The sequence below is a fragment of the Zalophus californianus genome, chromosome 10, assembly GCF_009762305.2.
Source record: "Zalophus californianus isolate mZalCal1 chromosome 10, mZalCal1.pri.v2, whole genome shotgun sequence".
In the NCBI taxonomy this organism is placed as follows: domain Eukaryota; kingdom Metazoa; phylum Chordata; class Mammalia; order Carnivora; family Otariidae; genus Zalophus; species Zalophus californianus.
The window spans coordinates 113291612-113313994 of NC_045604.1; the positions used below are offsets into that span (position 1 = coordinate 113291612).

General features: G+C 57.7%; 1 protein-coding gene across 5 annotated transcripts in view; it reads left to right on the forward strand.

The window, feature by feature from the left end:
• The window catches only part of C10H7orf50 (chromosome 10 C7orf50 homolog), a 130056-nt gene that overhangs the window by 47502 nt on the left and 60171 nt on the right, over window positions 1–22383 (forward strand). The window lies entirely within an intron of this gene.

The following is a 22383-nucleotide window of genomic DNA, read 5'->3' on the forward strand; positions in this document are numbered from 1 at the left end:
TGAAATGGTCTTGCTTGTTTTTAAAACTAAGCACTAGATTTCCTAAGCCTAGAGAGTACTGTACTAATTATACTTAGAGAATTTAACCTAGAACTTTCACAAAAGCATTTCCAGAAAGAAATTTAAACCCCAGAAATAGCAGGTATCTGGGGCAAGTCCATTAGGAATCAGAGTTTTTTTTTCTGCTCTCAGTGTTAGTCGGGTCTCAGCGCGCCCCTTCCCTTTGCTCCTGAAACCGCCTGCGTGCACCTGTCCAGCAGGAGTTGGTGACCAACCCGAGAGGCCCCCTCCTCCTCCCCGCCACGGCCGCGACTCTTGTGTGGTCGGGGTGAACTTAGTCCCAGTCCCAGGGACCCCCAGTGCCTGACCGTCCTGCAGGCAGCTGCTGTCTCCTGCCCCACCGGCCGGGGCTTGGGATTCACCATTGCCTGGGAGAAAGGCCGGCAGAGTCGCACCAGGGTCCAGGTGCCTGCACATCAGGTCTGTAAGGTCTGCAGGACCTGCCGTGCTCTGGCTGCTTGCACCACGTGCGGTGTTCCTGGACATCACCACATTTTAATGGGTCTCATACCTTCCTCTTGGTGACTTTTTGAAGCTGTGAGATTGAACTGAGCATGATCCTTTGGATTCCTGAGTGTGAATAAAGCAGATGGCCGCTGCGTTGGCAGCATGGGGGCCAGCATGTTCCTCCCTCAGAGGACAGAGGCTGGTTCCCGGCTGGGAGTGGAGGCATCTGGTCGGACGAGGGCGCATCGGGCGCGGGGTGCTCCTCTGGTTACGGGCACTGCAGGTGGCCAGTGTGGTCCCTGCAAGCTTTCTGTTTTGTCAGGAGCCTGTGAGCTTGAAGGTATTCTGGAGGGTAATAATCTAACATCTTTCAGATTCGTGTTTTATACACATATTTTTCAGCAGAAAATACTATGTTAAATTTTTTGTGGAAAAATACTAGCATCAGCGTTCTTTCCAGCTTTGGAATCCAGATATAATTCTAAACTGTTAGCTTCTTCAAGTTCTGAATGACATGGTAACGTGAACAAGGCCCTAACAATGCCCGAGGACACCATTTTGAAAGAAGTGAGTCATGAGAAAGTACAACTTCCTCTTGTGTTAAAAAAAATAAATAAAAATCCGAACCTTGAAATAGCCAAGACATGCCACGTAAAAATAGCCTCTGCCTACTCGCCCCGGCCCGTGGCTGCAGCCCCTGTGGTCCTGGAGGCTGAGGAGCTTCCAGCGGCTTCCGACGCGCCACCCCTGCGTCTCCCGCTGAGGTGGCTCCGGGACGGGCGGCCCTGCGGCTGGCGGGCTGATGTTGTGCAGAAGGTGTGGCATCGGCTGCTGAGGGCTACCAGGTGTTGGCACTGGGTGGCTAGTAACCTGTCAGCCCTCACACGACTGGCTCGCGTAAGGCACAGGACCCCGCTGGTAGGGATTTCAGTCCATGAACCCGAGCCCGGGTTGCAGATGTCTCTGTCAAGCATAAAGACCTCCTGTAAAGTTTAAAATCCACCCTTCAGTGAGCGTTTACTCACGCTAGGCTCTGCTACGCGCATTATATCCGCTGGCTCACGCCACCCTCACTGAGCGCTCTGGCATGTCGGGGCTGGTCCTATCCTGCCGCACGGGTGAGAAGCCTGAGCTCGGGGCATTTGCCCCAGGCCTCGGTCTGGCTGACTCTGGCCCACGGTCCTTGTCATCACACTGAGCGCTTCCCACGTGGCCAGTCCCCTTGTAACAAGGTTGTCTCCATGCTGAATTTGGACTTTATAGATTTTTGTCCATCCCCAGAATCGGATGACGGGGAAACTTCAAAGGGAATCCAGTCTGATTGGCGTTTAGTTAAATTTGCAAATGGAGTCCGATAATGGGTAACGCGTAGAGAGCAGACATGCGGTAAAGCCAGGAGGTCTGCCTGAACGAGGGGCCCCCCCAAACCCTCACCCTCATTCCCAGCTGCTCCAGCCCTGGTGCTGCCTGCATGTCACTGTTGAACCTCCCTGTGTCCCCCGTCCCTGCCACCCCTGCTCTTCTGTAGCAAAGAATTGTCCCCCTGCCTGTGGAGGGGCCCCTGTGGTGAGACACTGTGCCCCAGCGGGAGCCAGCCCGGTTTCTGAACCGCCAGGTTCCATTTTCTCCCTCTGCAGTCGGCTGCCCCGGGGCCCTCGGTAGAGTGGGGGCACGTGGGCTTCTGGTGCTTGTGGAGCTACGTGATGCCCGTAGAGCAGCTACAGGTCACCTGGCGTCTCTGCCGTTCTTGTCCCACTGTGCGGGCACCACCCTTCACCAGGACAGCCTGGTTAACAAGACGTGGGCCAAGTCCCAGGCAGCTGGGCTCCTGTGTCCTTCGGGTGCATCGCAGGGAGAGAGCATATTGGTCCCAGTGTTGTAGGCTCACGATTGAGGCCCCGAGTGATGTCGGTGCCACGCTTTGGAGTCCACCTGGCCTATGTGGTGCTTATGGGAGGGGAAGCTCACGGGCACCACGGTGCTCCCACACTTGAGAGGCAACACCGCACACACAACATTTCGTGCCTTGTCTCTGATTATCCCGAGTGGGGGGAAGCAGAGAGCCCCTGCCCCTGTGTTCTTTACAAAGCACTCTGTAGGCTTTGTGCTCACACCCACCCTGAGTATCCAGGCCAGCACCACCTGCTATGAAGACAGAGGCCAGGGCCCAGAGAGGGGACGGGACCGTGCTTACCTTGGGGAAGCGTGTGTGATGGGCGTCCTGCATCCTCTTTGTTGGCTGCAGGCTGGCCTAAGGAGGTGTGTGCTGCTAGGGAATACTGTAGGCCCCCCAGTGGGTAGCCGTTGGCCGGGGCCAAGTATCAGAACTTGTAATTCTGAGTGTGTGTGTGTGTGTGTGTGTGTGTGTGTGTGTGTGTGTGTGTGGCCCGGGAAGCCAGCTTGGGGAGTGGAGGGGCGACCACCAGGCAGTTCCTTCCACGTGAGCTCTGCAGATCCAGCCCGGAGCCTGTGCGGGCAGGAGTGGACGTGCCAGCGCTGTCCTCTCCTCCTCTCTGGGGCTGTGGGTCAGACCCGAGCTGCAGTCCCGTGTGTGTGCAGACCCGTAGTGTGCCAAACAGCCACCGTCTACACTGTCTGAGGCTGTTACCTAGAGAAAAACGGACGGGCCTTCTGCAGACCCACCATCCGGCCTCTTCTGTCACAGGAAGGGGATGGTGAGTGTTCAGGTGCTCTCAGGCATCAGATGCACCTTCACACCCACTCAGCCTGGGGGTATTTTATGACACCATAAAAGAGCCGTCCCCGTGGTTTCGCGCATGTTGACTTTCTGGGCAGCTGGGCTCCTCTCAGCCGTCGCCTGGAGCTTTCTGGACGTTTCCTCTCATTCTCTGAGAGCGATGTGCCAGTTGCACCCAGAACGTGGTGCGTGTGGCCCGCAGAAGCGCGGGCGGATGGCGCACACCAGGCTCTGCCCCGGGGAGGGCTGTTTGTGGGTGGCATGTTCTAGAATGCCAGGCTGGAGGTCTGGGTCCTTGGGGAGAGGCTGGGGCCACAGGAAGTGGCTTCCCCTCACCCTCCACCCCCCACCCCCCCGTTCTGAGCCATCTTTTTCAAATCAAGGTTTCGTGGGCACCTCCCACGCTGGAAAACCACAGTTCTGCGTGTTTTCTTACTTCTCTGTGGCTCTTGACCTTTCTCTCGGCTTTGTCCTTGCAGAGCTCCTGTTCTCAGTGTGTCCTGTCTGTCCCAGGATGAGGGGTGAGCAGACGAGCCCCACATCTGGCAGCCGCCCTGTCCCCACAGGGCCCTTGCGGGGCTGGTGGTTTGGGCCGGGGGCACCTGGGTGTTCTAGAGGTCAGGTGTCCCCACCTCCTCTCCTGTCACAACGGTACCTTTTAGTGTCTCAGACGTTGGGCTTCCTTGTAGGATTTGTTTAAAGAAAGGATCCTATGGCTCAAAATAAAAAGTTTGAGAACCACCGATTTACGTGCCTGTGGTTGGGTTCTAAAACCATTCCTTTAGCCAAAATACTGAGAAACTCAGTGGGATCAGATTCTCCGGGCTTGGCTTACGTGTTCACTGTCCCAGCCTGAGTCCGCCATTTCTCGGAGAAGCCCTGAGCACATGTGAGCCTAACCCCTCCTTCTGTTCTAAAACTAGTAGGCTGTTGGCTTCTATTATTGTGTATTTATACATTAATTTAGGTCCTTCCACTTCTGGCCATAAATGAGTAACGTCAGGGAACTTGCCATAAACCATTAAAAGCTGGTTAAGATAGAGGACGCAGCTGTTTTCAGACACTGGGGCAGTGGGCAGTGCAGGACCTTGGTGTTGGAGAGAAGGAAGCAGGCGTGGTGAGCCCCCTCGTCTGGAGGCAGGAGGTGTTCCGAGCAGCTCAGGGTGACCGGACCACGTTGAGGGGATGGTATTAGGTTTCTGGGAGGCTGAAGGGGCTGGAATGGCAGGAGATGGGGCTGGAGACAGGGAGCCATGTCAAGAAAGAGCTCCTGAGCCTGTACGTGCCTGGTGTGAACAGTCCAGGCCATGCCCAGAGCGGCTACAGGACAGCTCCAAGCCGAACAACTCCCAGAATTACATAGGCCTGAGCCACCTTCTCATTCCACCCGGCCAGACTAGAGACGCTTCTGAGCATTTGTGATGAGGAGAGACCCCAGAACGGGACGCTCTAGACCCTGACTAACAAAGCTCTCCAGAGAATCCCACGCATCTACAAGGAACAACGTGCCTGCCAGAGTAAACATCAGTACTCTTTAAGAGTAAGGGGCGCCTGGGTGGCTCAGATGGTGAAGGGTCTGCCCTCAGCTCGGGTCATGATCCCTGAGTCCTGGGATCGAGCCCTGTGTTGGGCTTCCTGCTCAGCGGGGAGCCTGCTTCTTCCTCTCCCTCTGCGGCTCCTCACCATTCATGCTCTCTCTCTCTCTTTTGCTTGCTCTCTCTCAAATAAATAAACAAAATCTTTTAAAAAAGTAAGAGAGTAAAATTAAACACTCAACAAGGGAAATTCATGACACCCAGCATCTAGTAAAAATTACTCTACCGTGCGTGAAGGAGCAGCCTTAATGTGTCAGTCCTGATGCCATTTGTCCTGCTTGACCCTCCTGGTGGAAGGGAACGCACTGACTTCCAGAAGCTCCCAGCTCTGTCCTTTGCGCGCCTGCCAGCCCCTACCGGCCTCGCGCCTGCCGGCAGTCCAGGACCAACACTCTTTGTGTGAGCACACAGAGGAGCAGAAACAGAAGGGGAGTGGGTTTTTTAAAGCATTTAATATTTTAATGGCGTATTACAGAAGCTATTTAACCATATAATCCAAATCCTTTTCGTTCCAAAGAAGCAATGCAGGTATATCAACATTGAAAAGACATACTTGCAAAAGGCAAGTTTTTGTTCTGTAGTTTGCAGAGTAACATAAAATATTCAAATGTTTTTGAAAATCTTCAAAATGTTTTTGTTCCAAAGTTTGCCGAGTAACATAAAATATTCATTGAAATAGAAGCTGTCCAGACAGCAGAGTATTATTCAGTCCTAAAAAGAAACAAGCTACCAAGACATGGCGGAACCTGACACGTGTTCCTAAGTGACAGAAGCCAGCGTGAGCCGGCTCCGGACTGTGGGATTCCAGCCGCAGGGCGTTCCGGAAGAGGCAGGACTGCGGGGGCAGTAAAGATGGGGGTGCCAGGGGCGGAGGGCAGGGGTGCAGAGGCAGAGCACGGGGGCTTTTCGGGCAGTGGGTACTCTGTGATGCCATAATGAGGGATACGTGTCCATATAGACCCACCCGAACCACGGAATGTACACCACCAGGACTGAGCCCGGACATGAACTGTGGACTCTGCGTGACAGTGATGTGTCGATGTAGATCCATCAGTTGTGACAGATGCTTCATCCGGGGGGACATCAGTGTGGGGGCAGGGCATGGCGGAAGTCTCTTAATTCTGTTTAATTTGATTGTGAACCTAAAACTGCTCTGAACAGTCAAGTTTTCATGAAAAACCGAAACTGTCAAAGGAATAGGATCCCACAACCAGAGACACCTTTCCCTTGCACGCCTCCTCTCTCTCTTCAATCAAGAAAATCTTAATATAACTCTAGCAAGATTGGTTAAGAGTACATTTTGGGTTAAGATTAACTACTGAACTTTGTATTTTATGTTTGGTACCAGCCTTTCTGCACATGATGTCAAACAGAGCAGATGGGGCTTTAGACACAGAGCTTGTCACTGACTACCCAGAGCCCTTACGATGGGCACCAACCACCTGCCAGGTCACAGGGAGTGGGGAGTGCCGTGGGACACTTGATCAGCGTGTGGGTGATATGCTCAGACCTCCAGTGATGATAAATTTAAAAAGATAGAACCAAACTTCTTTGCTCTCAGCAATATTTAGGTGGTCCAAACTTTCTAGCAGTGTTAAAGGTTATCCAGTTAATGACCCTTTAGGACCAGGTTATAATATGGCCCTAAAGTTCTTTGAATAGTGTATTTATTTTCAAGATTCTGTCGTCTGGCCGGGCAGGAGCAGAGAAGGATGCCGGCTCGCGGACAAGCTAACGGAATTGCCCACCAGCATTTAGGATATCTCCGCCCAGTCAGGCCTGTGTCTGGCCAGTTTGAACCTCCACAGTCACTGCACCCTGGATTTGCAGGGTTTCCTTCAGCTCCAAGTGTTTGGTTTGAGCCAGGGTATGGAGTGTTTGCGTATGCAGAGCCGAATGCCAGGCAGTTATTTGGCAGTGCCTTCCAGGCCATCCCGTCACCCCTTGTTGGCGCTCACCATGCAGATTGGAGTTGTAGCAAATGGTTCTGTTTCCTCACTGCCAGAAAGACCCCCTCACTTGTCCGGCTTGCTTGTCTGCTGCAGGCGGGGCCCTGCCTTAACCCCCAACTCTCTTTAAGGAGAAGCTGTCGCTGGGCTCTCCCTTCCTGCACCATCGGGTGAGGCGCTCCGGAACGCTCAGCAGTGCCAGCCTGCAGGGCCGGTGGAGGAAGAGGGTGGCCAGGGAATTCACGCTGCTCTCCCCAAACAGGACCAGCTCTGCCAGGCTCATGAGGAGCTCGTCCCTGGGGGAGCCGATGTCCCTCTGCAGCTTCAGCCGGGCCCGTTGCAGGAGTGCGATGTTGTAGGGGAGGCGGCAGGCAAACGTGGTCAGGGCCGTGGCCAGCACGACTCGAGGAGTGGAGGCCGCATCCCTCTGGGGGGCGGCCGCCCTCCGGGCCAGCTGGACAACGAGCAGGATGAAGAACACCAGCTTCAGGACGAGGGCCAGCCCGAAGCCCAGGCTGACCTTGACGATTTCATACTCAGGCCAGGCGGTCAGCGGGTCCACCTGGCACAGGGTGCTTCTGGACAGCTCTCCAGATGTGCCCAGCAGGGCTGCCAGTCCCAGGGAGCTGCAGAAGGCACAGCCCCCAATGACAGCCAGGCTCTCCACGGGCCTCTGGGCCGCCTTGGTGGCCGTGCGCAGGCAGGGCGCGGAGCCCTGCAGCAGGAACGCAAAGAGCATCACCAGCTGCACGTACTGCCCGTTGAAGTAGCAGACGTTGGCCAGGAAGGAGAGGACAGCACAGCCCAGGTTGGTGGTGACCATGTAGTCTGGCCGGCTGACGGTGGTGAGGGAGAGCAGCGTCACCAGCACGTGGGTGACCGTGAGGTCTGAGAGGAATGCGTCCAGGCCCCCCTGCCTGGCACGGCCCTTGATGAAGGTGGTCAGGTTGAAGAGCCCAGCCGCCAAGCTCACCGGGACACACAGGGCCATGTAGACGTGCAGGCACCTAGAGACGATGCTCTGCGCAGTGATGACGTCTTCAACTGCCGTGGAGACGTGGCTTGGGTACCGGACCCACGACATGTTGTGGGAGCTCATCTCGGCCGTGTCTGAGCTGCAACAGAAGCATACCACGCTGTTACTGGCTGTCACCATGGGGTCACGCTAAGGGCAAGAGGGGACTGCCCCCGGGGGGAGGGAGCCTGTGCCTGAAGGAGGGCCTCCCACTGAGGTGGGTGGGTACGGGGATTGCTGTGACAGCCAGCTTCCCTACGTGGGCGTTCTGGAGCAAACTCAAGCCGGGGCCCGCTGGAGCAGGGGCCTGGGCACCCCTCTGCCTCGCCTCCCCCCACATCAGAAGGAACCTTACTGCTCATAAAAGAAACGCCTTCTTGGAACGAGGTCACGTCTTCGTCCCACCTCTAAAGCATGTGCGCCAGGGGCCCTGATCTCCCCAAATTGGGGGTCAGTGAAAGATTGCTGGGGAGTGGAGTTCCGGGACCCAGATTCGGAGCCCCTCCAGGGCCTCGTGCTCACTCCAGTCAGGGCCTCTGCCTCAGGGAGGGAACGGCCCGAATCCGCATTGTCCTGAGACGTGTGTGCATGTGGCCGTACAGCTTCTGGACCCAGAAGAATTCTGACGGACTCTGGCCTGTCTGAGGGGACCACACTCCATGGTGTCGACTCTGGAGACGGAAAGGTGGCTCTGTGTGCGTGCCGGCCCCCCGAGGACCTCAGCGCCTCCTGGGTCTTGCGGCCAGGAGCTGCTTGAGCTGAGCTGTAAAGTCCTGACTTGGGGCTTTAAATTGCAGTGCTGACAGACTCACAGCCTTCCTGGCTGGTCTTTTGTCACCAAAATTGTTTCATTTCTGTATACACGTATCCTCCCCCTTAAATTTTAACCAAACAGCAGCTGAGGCTGGGAGATAGCATAGCTACTCATTCAAAGGAGGTTGAAGGAATAAAACTGGAAAGTTCCCGTTCGTGGAGTGCTCATGGTGGGCTTGGCCCCACAGCCAGCTTTTGCGCTCTCCACGGGGGCAGCTGGGGGCCCGGCTGGCGGAGTCGCACAGCGTGACCACACACGTCCAGCGCTGTCTCTGTGGCCGACTTTGCATTTGGAAGCCTCTGTTACATGCGGTTGTCTGGCACGCGGCACCCTTGCACACGTAGACGTGTCCTCGGCGTTTCTCACTCCTTCCTGGACGTGCCCAGTGCCCAGACACAGATGCACATCCTCGTCTGACCGACAGCCGTGGGCTGCACCGTGTGGAGGTTGGCTCGCGTGGGCTTGCCTTGGTGCGCTTGCTTTGGCTTTGTCATGTCAGCAGCTCTCCCCGGGGACTGACCCTGCTCTCCATCCCACAGGCCTGCAGAGGTGACTTGAATGCACACACTTCTCCAGGTACGTGTCTGGCTGGCTTCGTCTGAGAGACACAGGGAATTGTGCTGTTTTCCATCTGCTGCTGCTGAAGGTAATGAGTAATTGCCAGGACATTGAGTGACTTCAAAATTAAGAATAGTGAGCCGACTGAGAGGAAGTGATTTGGAATGTTAATCTTTAATTAAGGCAAATTGGAAAGAAGATCTTGTGAACGTTGACCACAGGTCAGGAAATGGCATTAGGCTGTGCCGGTGTCTGATCCCTGCATCTGGCCAGTGTTCCAGGCACTTCCTGGGGCCAACCGTACTATCTCTGCCGGTGGTTTTGGGGGTGCTCATTGTCAGAGGCCACCCTGCTTGTGGCAGTCGGCTCTGTTCCCTGATTTGGTGGCCAGGCTCTGGGTCACCCAGCCAGGTGGACAGAGGGTATGTGTCCCCAAATCTGGCCTTGAGAGCACGTCCCAGACTCGTCAGCTTGTTGACTGCGTCTTGCCTTGTCCTGTGCTTGTCTCCGGAGGCAAGGGGCCTTCCTCGGGGTTGGGGGAGCTCCAGCCTCACGCTCTCTTCCGTCCGGTGTGCGAGTTGTCTGGTGAGAGGTCATGCACTTGTGGGCCCACAGTCAGGAGTGGGTGTGCTGCCGTCTGTACACTGGGCTCCAGGACAACCCCTTCCCAGGCAGGGGAACATTCAAGGAAAGGAGGTCACCCAAGGATGGGCAGGGCGCACTGGCCCCCAGTGTCCCAGCAGCATACCAAGTGGGGTGCTGCTCCTTCCCCTGGATTTAACGCAGGTGTGCAGGCTCTGAGCCTTTTGCCCCAGGGCTGTGTGGGCAAAGGGTGGAATTCTAGCACCTTTTTACGCCTTCAGGGTTGGATCCAGGGGGGGAGGTGTCCCAGCAGGTGAGACCTGATGCGCCTCCGAATCCCTGGCCTTGCTGAGGCCAGCCTGGGAAGGGTTGGTGGGCTCTCGGCTTTGCCCCCTTCTGGGCCCAAGGAGCACGGAACCTTCTCCCAGTGCGCCTGCGCTGCGGCCGCACCCACCCCACCCACTGTGTCTCTGGGCTGAGCCTTCTCAGGGGCCGCGCTGGCCACCAGCATTCCCCTCACCACAACTTTTGGGTTTTATTCGGAAAGATAATAAAACACGTAAGACATCTCATGAAATTGTCCGTGATGACTGCTCTTCCGCCCAAACTCCCACCCACATCCCTGACTCTCTTGTGTCTCTTGTCTGTCTTACAGCTTCTCTTTGGCCTTGACAGTCCTCCCGCTCCCGCCCCAGCCTCTGCAGCTCACCCTGCAAAGGGGCGTGCGGGGGGGCAGGGCTCGCGGAAGTCAGGGCCGTTGCCGGCAAGCTGGGTGTTCACCACCTGCTACCGCTGTTGGAAGCATTTTACACAGAGTAATTTCCTCAAACCGCCCAGTTTTCCACAGGAGGTAGGGACACTTGAAATCCCACTTTGTGGTGGAGGTGAGCACGTCACAGAGCAAGGGAGTCATTTGTTCAGGTAGCTGGCAGTAGCGATGGTATCAAGATCAGAGCCTGACGGTTTGGCCCGAGAACCTGTACATTTTTAAAATCTACATGCGATGAAAGTTACTCTTTTTGGTGTATACTGCAAACACCACCACACACGGCATACAGACGGTCCCATCACCCACTGAATTCCTCTGTGCCATTTCTTGGTGCTCAGCCCGTCCCTGTGCCGCACCGGGCAACCCCCGCACCGTCCCTCTCATTCGGACCCTTCTGGGATGTCATCGGTGTGGCGCCTTTAGCGTCTGGCACGTTCCGCCTCGGCAGACAGCATCAGAGACCCCCCCCGTGATGCACGGGTCGCTGAGTCGCATCCCAGCTGTGCATCTGCCGTTCCGCGGGCATGTGGGCTCTTTCCAGGCTTGGGCCCTTACAAATACAGCTGCTTCAGATATTCGTGCCTAGGTTTTTATATGTGAACATACAGTTTTGTAGGTGAGCATAATACTTTTTTCCTTGGGTGAATACTTACGAGTGGGATTGCTAGGTCTTGTTTTTAAAAATTTCATTTGGGGGGCGCCTGGGCGGCTCCGTCGTTAAGCGTCTGCCTTCGGCTCAGGTCATGATCCCGGGGTCCCGGGATCGAGTCCCGCATCGGGCTCCCTGCTCAGCGGGAAGCCTGCTTCTCCCTCTCCCGCTCCCCCTGCTTGTGTTCCCTCTCTCGCTGTGTCTCTCTGTCAAATAAATAAATAAAATCTTAAAAAAAAAAAAAAAGTGTGTTTAAAAAAAAATTTCATTTGGTAAATTTGACATGTTCCACGTTGTAAACGTACAGTGTGCAGTGTGTGACTTTGATACATTTATGCATTGATGATCGGCCGATGTAATACTGTCTGTGCCCATCAGCTGTGCAGCAGGTCCCTGGCTTAGTCACTTCCCGTTTCTCATCTGTGCCCTCGTCTGACCCCCGTCCCATCCTTTCACTGGTTCGTTTTTGTTTTTTTAAGATTTATTTATTTATTTTAGAGAGAAAGAGCATGCGAGCGTGTGAGGGGCAGAGGGAGAAGGAGAGAGAGTCTCAAGCGGACTCCACGCTGAGTGTGGAGCCCGACGCGGGGCTCGATCTCACGACCCCGAGATCAGGACCTGAGCCTAAACCAAGAGTCAGACGCTTAGCCTACTGCGCCCTCCAGGCGCCCTGGTTTGTTTTTTAATAGGTTTAACTTCTTTCGACTGCATGGGTAGGTGATATCCTACAGGACTTGTCCTCCTCTGTCTCGAGGAGCATGGCGCATACGAGCCCGTGTGTGCTGCCTGGAAGGGCAGTGTGTCCTCCCTCCTGGCCGGATGCTGTCCCACTGTGTGTGTGCTGCACCGTCTCGATCCGTACAGCTGCTGATGGGCACTGGCTTGTTTTTGTGAGTGTGCGTCTCACTTGATGTGAAGCTGCCGGTGTTTGCCTGAGAGAAGCTGTGATGGTTTGCATCCCTGCCAGAGCCTACGCTTTCCAGCACAGGTCTTAGCTGAGGCCCCGAATTCCCCTGGAAGGCAGGCTGACCCTCTGAGGCAGAGCCCTGCCTTGTTCTGGTGCCAGTTTCGGGCCGAGAACCAGGGCTGCGGGGGCCCTTTTCTGAGTCACACGAAAGGGCTGCCAGGGCCCAGCTCTGGGGTCCCCGGGGAGCACTCCAAGGCCAGAGCCCTGAGAATCTTGTGTTCTTTATAGCAGCTCGTGGCTATAGCCCCTTAAATGGGCTGTCGGAGTGGGAGGGGCGTGCGGGGCGGCTTCCAGTGGGTTTACGCTCCCTCAGTCCCCCCACGGGCCCCGGGTGGCGGTCCAGCTTTTGCTCCGTGGGGCCTTCCCGCAGCAGCTGCTCCTCACGCGTACTTTGTTATGGGCCTGCATTTACGTCCCAGGGAGCTCTCCTCCGGGCACTGAGCACCTGGGCTGTTCGGTGTTTTCCCTGCGTCCACGTGGCCCTTCTTGTCTTCCCGGGGTTGAGTAACAACTCGAGTGCTGGGACCCCACTAGGGACGCTTCTCTGAATTTTTGCTGTCCGTCTTTGCTGGGTCTTTCCCAGGTCTGTGCTATTTTCACATGTGATCCCAGAAAGGCTCACAGACTGTTTCTATATGGAAAGAGCATGAGCCTCTGAGGTCAGGATTCTGCTCCGGGACTGTGCCGTGTCCTCAGCCTGGCTGGCGTGACCCTGTGCCAGGGTCTCCGAGCGCACCCTGTCCCTGTCGCCCCGTCGGTCTCAGATGTGAACCTCTGGGCAGTCATCTGGGGGTCCCGTCATCCACCACCATTTCTCCACCACCAGCTCCTAAGTTGCAGGCGCGTGAGAATGTGGTGGGCGCGCTCCGTGCTCCATGTTAATCCTAGTGAGTTATGGGACGGAGTGACCGGAAGGTAAACTGCTTTTTGTCCCCGCCCCTTGGGAGGATTCCTTCCTACTCTGTCCCAGGGCGCCAGCCCCTTTCCCTCTTGGCCAGCCCCTCCCTCTCCCTCTCCCTCTGGCAGGACTTGGCTTTTGTAGAGCCTTCTGGGCTTGGCTGCGTAAATGTTTCCATTCCAGCCCTGTCTTCTGTGGTCCCTGCAGACGGGGAGCCGTTGGGCCTCATGAGTCACTGTTCAGCCCATACATGGCCAGGCCCTGTGCTGTCCAGCCCGCCAGCTTTATGGTGGTGCAGGGCGGAGGGCACGAGCTTTTGTGGACACTGGACATAGGGGGCCACCCAAGACTCAGGCCCAGATGGCGTGTGGGAGCCGGCCCTGGCGTCCCACCTCTGGCCCCCACCTGGGGACTGGGAAGGGAGCGTGACCAGCTGTGTGGCCCTCCTTACCCATACTGCTTCTGTGGGGGCCCGGTACCAGGCGTCTGCCTCCTCTCCTTCCTGGTGGTCCTAGGGCGTGAATTCCTGAACCGTTCTGAATGTCTTCTATGGGTTTTGGGGAAAATAACCTCCCTGAAGTGTAAAGATGAAAAGGTTTCCACTTTGCTCCTTTGGTGTCTTCCGAGACCTCCTCTGTCTCTCCTGGACACACTTACGCGCACGCACGTGCACACACATACCTCTGGGAGACACAGCTCCTCCCTATCCGACCTGGCGCTGGGGCAGCCTGCTCCTCACACAGTGGACGTCCCTGCCTGGACAGGGGACCCTGCCTCGCCGCCATCCCCGCAGCTTTCATGGACACGTCTTGCGTCCCTGCGTAAGTAGGAGGCCAGAGCACAGCTGTGGAAGGCTTACCCCTGTGAGGGCGGGCCGAGCCCCGGGCCTCTGAGTGCCCACGGGATCTTCCTCTGACCCTGAGTACACTCCCCCATGTCCCCTTGCTGCTCAGCCGCCGTTCAGAGACACCGTGAGAGTCCCTTGTCTGTACTCAAGGCCCTTCTTTTCAGCTCGCCTGTGAGAAGCTTCCCACTGGTCTGGACGGTTCCGAGGGCAGAGACGATGGGGGTCTCCTGACCTAGGGGTGCCCGTTTGTGTCCACTGACAGCCCTGTTGTCCTTGGTGTTGGCCAGCACCTCCCGGTGCACTGGGGGCAGCCTTAACTCCCAGAGCTGAGCCTGAGAGAACCGTGCTTTGGCAAACCCACTCCTGGTTTAAAGATGCACCCTCCATCCACCCGTTCCCACACACTTACCGAGCACTCGTGAGGAGACTGGCCCTGGCCGCCGCTGGCCGCCACTGTCCTGCCCTCATGGGCCATCAGTGCCTTAGCGCGAGAACACCTGTAGCTGGCACCTGGCACCGGATGGGGTGAGCCAGACCGTGTGCCCCATGGAGCATTGCAGCAGAGGGGCCTGCTGTAGGATTTGGGGTTGGGTGGGTGATTTGGAGGAGGGTCTGAGGAAGTGGGCGCTGTCTGTCAGAAAGTGGGGGCCGTACCAGGACCGGGGTCCTGCGTGGTCTTGCCTGAGGGTGGGTGTGGCATCACTGGTAAAGGGGCGGAGCGCACATTTGGACCAGACGGGAGGGTGTTGATGTTCTGTGGCCTTCTGCGGTGTGCTTCATGCCGGTCCCAGGATGGCATCTGACGCTGGCACTCTGTGAGGGCCGTGGCACGCCGTACGGCCAGGCTGGCTGCCAGACCCTTGTTTCTGTCCTTCCCCACACGGCCCCTGCGGTGATGCCACGTCCTGTGCTCTGGACCGCAGTGCCTGGCGAGGGGTGCTGTGGCGCTGCAGACTCCTCCCCCGGCAGTTTCTGCCCTGCCATCCCTAGCTCTTATGTCCAGCCCCGTCCTCTGCTGCTGCCCTGACCTTCCTCAGGCCCCCGACTGAGGGGCACGTGCAGGGCCCAGCCCTGTCCCCAGAGGTCCTGGAGGGCTCTGCTCCGTGGGCTTCCGTCATTGCCCTGTCCCAGCAGCAGGTGAACACCGCCCCTCTGTGCGGTAGACAGCCCACCGTTTCACTCCATAGTGGTCTTGCACAAATTAATCAGCTCCTGGGTGTGTGTCAGCAGCATGTCACCCCCGAGCATCTTTGTGAAGATCCTGTCAGACGAGGTGGCACGTGGGGTTTCCACTTACAGAGGGGATTCAGGTGGTCACAGAGAGCCACACTGAGCGTCACCTGAACACAAAGCCTGTCTTGTGCAGAAGGTTGGCTGCCCCTGCTTGCTTTGAAAACTTGAACCTTCCCTTCCTTTCTAGGCTCCACCCTCTGGGTGGAACACCTCCGGGTCTGGGCTCCCCACCCCACCCCGCCACGGTTGTGGAAAGAGACCCCCCATTCTAGGCTTCGTGCCCCATGAAACGTATACGTTCCAGATGTGCCTCCTGTAAGACGTTCATTGTACTCTGCCAGACCGAAAGCTCTCCACGTCTGTGCCCTAGGATGGAGACCCAGGGCGAGGAGCGCCCCTGGCACCTTCAGTCGGCGCCCAGATGTGTGTGCTGACAGTTGATAAGCCTGCTCTGGCTCCGTCTTCAGGACACAGAACTAGAGCCACTATTGGTCTTTGCTTAGTGAGGAAGACCTGAGCAGTCTGCTCAGTCACTTCCAGGTCGAAATGCTAGAAAAATAAATCTCATTTTAGTTTTTGCTGGAGCCAACCTATAGTTTAAAGAAGGCTTAGTTTTCAGAGAGAAATGGTGCTCAGCCGTGAAACCACCCGTCAGCCCGCGCTGTCTGCCAGCGCTCAGTCCCAGTAAGCCAGGGGCGGGGAGGGGGCGGGGGGACCCAGAAGCAGGGAAAGAGAAGAAAGAGAAGAAAGCCAGGAGGGCCGGCAGCTCACCTGTGCGGGGGGGCCCGCGCACCTCCTTCGTCTCCAGCCTGCGCTCTCCTTCAGCTGCTCTGGGCTCGCTGGAAACGGCAAGCACAGGCCGACGGTCCTGTAAGGAAGACAGTTCAGTCTTAAGTCACTGAAACCACACACGTTGCATTTTAAGCAGAGTGTGGTTTGGCCATGTGACCCAGAAACATTCAAATCGGCCTATGTAGCGAGGTAGCTTCGTTTCGTAGACAGAAGAAGTAATGTGTGTGCCTGTGCCCCCGGTGTCTGTGGGCATCCAGCGGTTTTCCTGCAGACTCCACACACTGGCCCGTTCACAAAACGGTCCCTCCCAGAAAGCGGGCAACGTCTGCAACTTAAAATAGGACCTAAAACCCCACCCATAACATAGGGAAAAGTGCTCCCGACCTGTGTAGCCAGAGGGAAGGCCCCTGAAGCCTTCCCTTTAGTGCGCTCCGCTCCAGGGCCAGCATCGGTGCCACTCCGACTGGGCACTGCCCTCTGTCCCCTGACAGCAGGGTGGACGTCAGCGAGCCCGAGTCCTGAACACACTGCCCCGCAGGACTGTGCCTGGAGCCTCACTCGGGGTCAGGCAGAGTCAGGGTGCTGTTGCCTGCAGGGGTCATCCACATCTGGTCACCCGCGCCCTGGCAAGGAGGCTGGGCACAGGGCAGGTAAGGATTTCGGAGGGAGGATGGGGTCCACACGGTCCTGAGCCTTGGTGGAGTCAGGAAGTGGCCTGGAAGCCCCCAAATTCCTGAAGGAGAGGACCTGCCTAAAGGAAGCAAGAGCTCAGCAATGGATTTAGAGGCTTGCGTGGCTTCCCTGGCCGCTGTCCCCAGGCCAGCCCCGGCTGGAGACGCGACATGCAGAGCCCTCTTTATGCACCTGCGTCCCTTGTGCAGCTGGCCCTGCATAAGGTAGAGGAGCACTTGGAGGACGTTCTGTGCAGCACGCAGCCCCCTGGGGTCACTGATGGCATCCACGGCCGCGTGAGCTCCAGGGAAAACCCACAGAGGCCCCTGGGAGGCAAAGAATGCCCCTGGGGGCCCCCTTGGTCACTGAGCCCAGGCTGGGGTCAGAGACCATGTTTCATCTGAACGTCTCTCACAACTTGGACCCCCCACGTGGGTCCTACAGTGTTGTTGCTGATGAGCACCTGAGAGCAAGCTGGCCTGGGGCCTCTGTTCCCAGAGCCCCGGGTCCGAGCAACTGCTTGGGAGCTTGCTCAGGAGTGGGGAAGCCTCACGGAGGCTTGAGGACCGCCCACAGGGGCTAATCTCTAGAGATGGGAGACCTGAGGCCTGGAGGGAGAGGCTGGGTCCCTGTCAGTGTCGCTGGCCTGCATTCGCCTCTCGGCTCCCAGGGTTACGAGGTGCCTTGCTGTTAGACCCCTGTGGCCATCAGCCCCGCCTACGGGTACCCGCAGGGAAGGACCCAGCTTGGAGTCAGGCCCCGACAAGTGTGCGTGGCCAGCAGGGGAAGCAGGGCCTACAGCCCCCGGCACACAAGCGAGCAGAGGTGCCCTGAGCTACTGTGTGGCTGGTGTGCCTCCCTCAGCCTCCTGGTGTCCAAGCCCTTGTGCACGACCCCGGCAGGCTCTCTGGTCTCTGAGTCTGTACGTGCAGCTGGTGACCACGGGCCTCCCCACCTTTCCTGTTGTGAATGGGTTTACAGAGCTGCGCCCGGTTGTTGGAAGGATGCCTCGGGGTGATGGAGCTGGTGGGTGGGCCTCATCGGGCTCGTCAGAAGCCTGGCTGGGCCACGTGTGGCCAGGGCACTGCCCCAGGGAGGGGTCCCTCCTGGGGACAGGAGGTGTGGTGGGAGCCCCGCTCCATGTGGGTGGTGCTCATGTGTGGGTTCTGCTGGCATCATGGGGACGTTGCTCCCATAAGTGAAATCTGGGGCCCCCTTAGGCAGAATGAGTTCCCAGGGAGCAGTAACCACCTCTGTCTTATGCTTTGGGGCATCCTGCCTCCTGCTCGCATGAGCTTGGGGCTTGGGGGTTTTGAGAGCCCCGATTTAGCAAAATAAGCCTACCCTCTGGACTCTCCCAGCCTTGTGGGGAAATGTCTGAGCTACTGGAAGAGCGACAGGCCCAGCTGGCCCAGCTGGCCTCTCCCTGCCCTGACCTCCTGGTCTTTCGTTAAGCTGAGAAAACCACACCGTCCTCCCCAGCTGCCTCCACTGGGAGGCCTAGTGTATGGTTTGGCTCCTTTCTGCAGCGTCCAGAAATGCGTTCCGTCTGCGCGGTAGCTGCTGCTGGCCGACGGGCTGCGTCAGCCTCCAGGCCACGAGCTCGCACTGCTGGCAGCCAGTCCCTGGCCGGTCGGGCCGCGAGAACCACCACAACACAGGAGCCTCCTGTTCTCATGGGCACCTTGGCCGCTGGGCCCAGCCCTCCACCTGCCGGGGCTCCCGCCGAGCCATCCGTGGGCAGAGGGACGAAACACAGGACAAACACAGCTGCTAGGAGAACCACCAGCACTCATAGCCTGAACTTCCGGTCCCGAGTGGAGGGGAGAGCCCGAGGCGTTGAGGTGGGGGTTGTGAGGGCAGCCCGGCTGGCTCCGGCCAGATACGGTATTTATGGCCGTGCCTCGCGCGTGCGTTATCTGAGGCTTAGATGAGCGGGCACACCCGGACGTGTGAGGCCAGGGACCATCGTAAACGCAGGTTTCTGCCAGACGGTGTGAGCCGCACAAAGAGAGGGTCCCGCATGGGTCTGACGTGGGCCGGCCTGGCCTGGACACCTCTCCAGCCCACCGTCCATCTACTTTTTGGACACCCCAGCGCCCTCCTGCCGAGGTGCCTCGAGGACGCATCCCCACCTTCTGTCACATCCTGTCTTAGCATTTCCGTGGATCTGATTTACTCCCCGCTGGATTGTCTGCGCCCCGAGGCTGTGTGCTCCGAATCAGGGTTGGGGTGCAGGAAGACATGGCTTCTGGGACGGAGTGCTGTGCCGCCTTGTTCCTGGCCCGCCCCATCCCTTGTGCGGCCCACGCTCCCTCAGTGCCAAGTGCCGACACCAGCGAGGAGGTAGGAGTGTGTGGGATACTGGGCATGAGCGAAAGCCTGAAAGAAGGTGTGCCCTCGACCCCATGCCCTCCCCTGCCCTCCGTCCGCCCCCAGAGCACGGGGCCTGCCTGTCAGCTGGGTGGCTTGTTCGACTCGAGTGGGCACTGGCAGCGGTCTGCCTGTGCCCGCAGCTCCTCCCGAGTTTCTGGCCCCATGTTGAGAAAGCGACGGGGCCGCCCGTTCAGGGAGCAGTGACCCTGCCGCCCGCCGCTCTGTCCCAGCACACACTGTCTTGGGACGTCGCGTCCTTGTGTGTGAGCGCCGGACAGTCGGACTTTATGTTCTCGGCAGTAAGAGCATCTGCCCTTGGCTTTGCCCACGGCCCGGCCCAGGTTGTGGACATGGCTGTGCTGTGCCGCATGGCCTGTCCAGACGGCCTTCTCCCACGGTGTCGCGCACACCCGTGTTCGCAGCCGCTCTCCTCACACTGGTCGCGGTGGAAGCAGCCCTCCACAGGCGGAGGAATGGATAAGAAAACGTGTACCCACGCACCGCATAGGAAGGAGTGGTGGGCTGACACCTTCCACAGGCTGGAGGGACCTTACCAGCAGGAGAAGCCCGCCACAAAAGACCACGTGTTCTGTGAGTCCCGAGGATGGGTCCGGGAGAAACCGGTCCATGCAGACGGAAGATCGGTGGTTTCGGGGCCTGGGGGGAGCCACCTCTCTCTGTCACGTTCTGAAGTACCGGCACCGATGGCCCCCGCGTGTGTCTTGACTCCTGTCACTAAGGCACCTTTATGTGTTTAAAAATGGCTTTATTTGAGGTAGACGCCATATAACCCTGCTGTTCTGAAAATACGGTTCAGATACTTGGCGGAAGCCCTCACCGCGGCCCACTTCAGGGGCCTCGCTGTCGCCTCAGAGGGGTCCCACCTGCCCCCTGGCCTTCCGCCCCCACTCGCCACCAAGCTGTTTGTTTTGCTTTCCTTGTCCTGCTGTTCATTCAGCAAGAGGAAGAAAGAGCAGGCTGATGATGGAGTTACTGATCTCAGTTCCAGCGCAGGCCACAGTCTGGGTGTTTCTCTGCAGTTTTGTGGGATGATGGGAGCCTTGGCGGGCGTGCAGACATGCGGGTGCCCCCATGGTGCTCCCAGCACAGGGAGCCGAGCCACTGCCCCAACAGGCGGTCTGTCTGCCCACGCACCCGCGGCCGTCCTGCTGGCTCTTGCCCGATTTACATCCGTGCTCATCTGCCCTCGGTGGCCACCCGAGAATCTTGGAGCGAACCCAAGCGCCAAGTAATGGGGCCTTTTCAGACGCTGGGGGGACATGCTTGGGGTGTTTGGACACGTTTTCCTGAAGAAAACCATATTCGGGTTATTTGTGGCTCCGACCCCGACTTCCAAGCCCCTCAACCTGGCAGCCTGCCTCCGCAACCACGTGGCGAGCGCGGGGCCGCCCTTAGGGCCCCAGTGTTGGGCCCACTGAACCCTGTCTGGTGGGCTGTCTCCTCACAGATGAGGCGCCGCGTGTACAGAGTTAACAGGTGTCCACAGAGGTGGGGAGGAGTGTGGGCTCCTCCCCCGGGGGGAGGGGGAGGGGGCGGGCGCTTTTTGGGAGCGTCATTCACATGCTGTGGAATCGTGAGTCCATTGCACGAGCGTTTCCTCGATCTTGGAAGTCCGGGAGCAGGAAGGGCCTCACAGGGACGGGCCCTGTCTGTGATGGAAGTAGTCTGGATGCTTCAGGTGACGGGCAGCCCTCGCGTAGCAGAGGTTGGACCCGTGGGGCCTTCCAGCTGGCCGCGCATGAGCAGGCCCAGAGGCCACGGGCCAGAGTGCTTTCCACTTCCAGACTCCACCATTCACCAGCGCCTTTTTAGATGGAAGCTTTTCCAACGGTTTTTAAAGAGCAGGTATATGGGGCGCCTGGGTGGCTCAGTCGTTAAGCATCTGCCTTCAGCTCAGGTCATGATCTCAGGGTCCTGGGATCGAGTCCTGCATTGGGCTCCCTGCTCGGCAGGAAGCCTGCTTCTCCCTCTGCCTCTCTCTCTCTCTTACTTTCATGAATAAATAAAGCATTAAAAAAATAAAAATAAAAAGCAGGTATAATCTTGCAACTGTTTCTTAGTTACCTCTCTAGCCATAGCATTTACGCTTCCTGATACGTAGGACGTTGCATTAAATGTTTGGCTTCACTTGGAGATCAGAAATCCCAGCATGGAGGTGCCCCGTGAACAGCAGCGTGCCGAGCCTTAACTACCCAGAAATCCGGCATCACAGGCCCTCAGCCGGCTACCGTCCTGCGGGTGCCTGGCTCTGCTGGCTCCAGTGTGGCTGCCTGGGGCTGCGCGGGCTTGGCATGGGCAGCGTGCGTGTGCGCAAGTGCGCGTGTATGTGCGTGCAGGGCGGCACCTGGTGGACTGAGTGGTGGTGTCCGCTGCCGCCGAGGCTGTGTTTTTGTAAAGGCACAATTTGCTGTGAATTCGGAGAGCCTCGTGGAGTGTGGGCCTGTGTCTGCGGGGAATAGTTTCGGAAGGACACATCCCGTCGGGGATGTGTAGCAGGGTGTCTGCTCTTCAGCAGCTGGTTTGGGGGTGAAAGCCACCGTAGAAGATCACTGAGTCACATCACCGAACGGGACCCACCCAACCCAACCACATCAGCGGTGAAACCTGTGAGAAGCAGCCTCTCGTGGCAGGAACACGGTTCCCCGCGGCCGGGGCCCCGTGGTCAATACTCGGCTGCCCTGCAGAGTGGAGGTCTGCCGACGGCCACTGGGCGGCGCTCCACAAACGCCTGCTCTCCAGGGCTGGAAAGTATTTCGAGTCATGTTTCGTCTGCTAGAGCTCAAGCTGTCCCGCCGCCAGTCTCCCGGCATCTCGGGCGCTGGCGTCTTATTTCATAGGTTCACCTCATGTGAACGGCAGATGAGCCGGGAGAGCCTCTGGTTAAATGGTCTTAAGTATCAGGAGAAAGGTTGAGGACACAGTGGGCACTCAACAAAAGCTTTGTCCTCAGGACCCCTGTCTTACACACATACACGATGGACAAAATAAGACATAAAACGTCTTTAAACTGCATATTCTTTATTAAGATAAAATGGGTATCTTCAAATTCTTTCATTCTTAGATGGCTCATTCACTTTTCAACTTTATTGAGAGCTCACTGTGTGCATGGCATGCTGACCTCTTGCAGAGGGGTCAGGACCCCCCCCCCCACACACACACACACAGCTGCTGGAGCCACCAGGACACTCTGTTCTGTCCTCAGCCCCCAGGATGTGGTCAGCAGTTTTTAAATTTTTATTCTCCGGGAAGAGTGACGTTTGCAGGAGTTGTAAGGCTCTCTGCTGGCCTTCGTGGCTGGCCTGTGTGGTGGTGTTTGCGGTGCACTCTGCCACCGTACGTGGCCGCGACCGGTCGCCTTACTGTGATTGTAACCCTGAGCTACAGAGAAACAACTGGAGACGTCAGGGTCTGTAGGACCAGGGGAAATACCGATCTTACGGT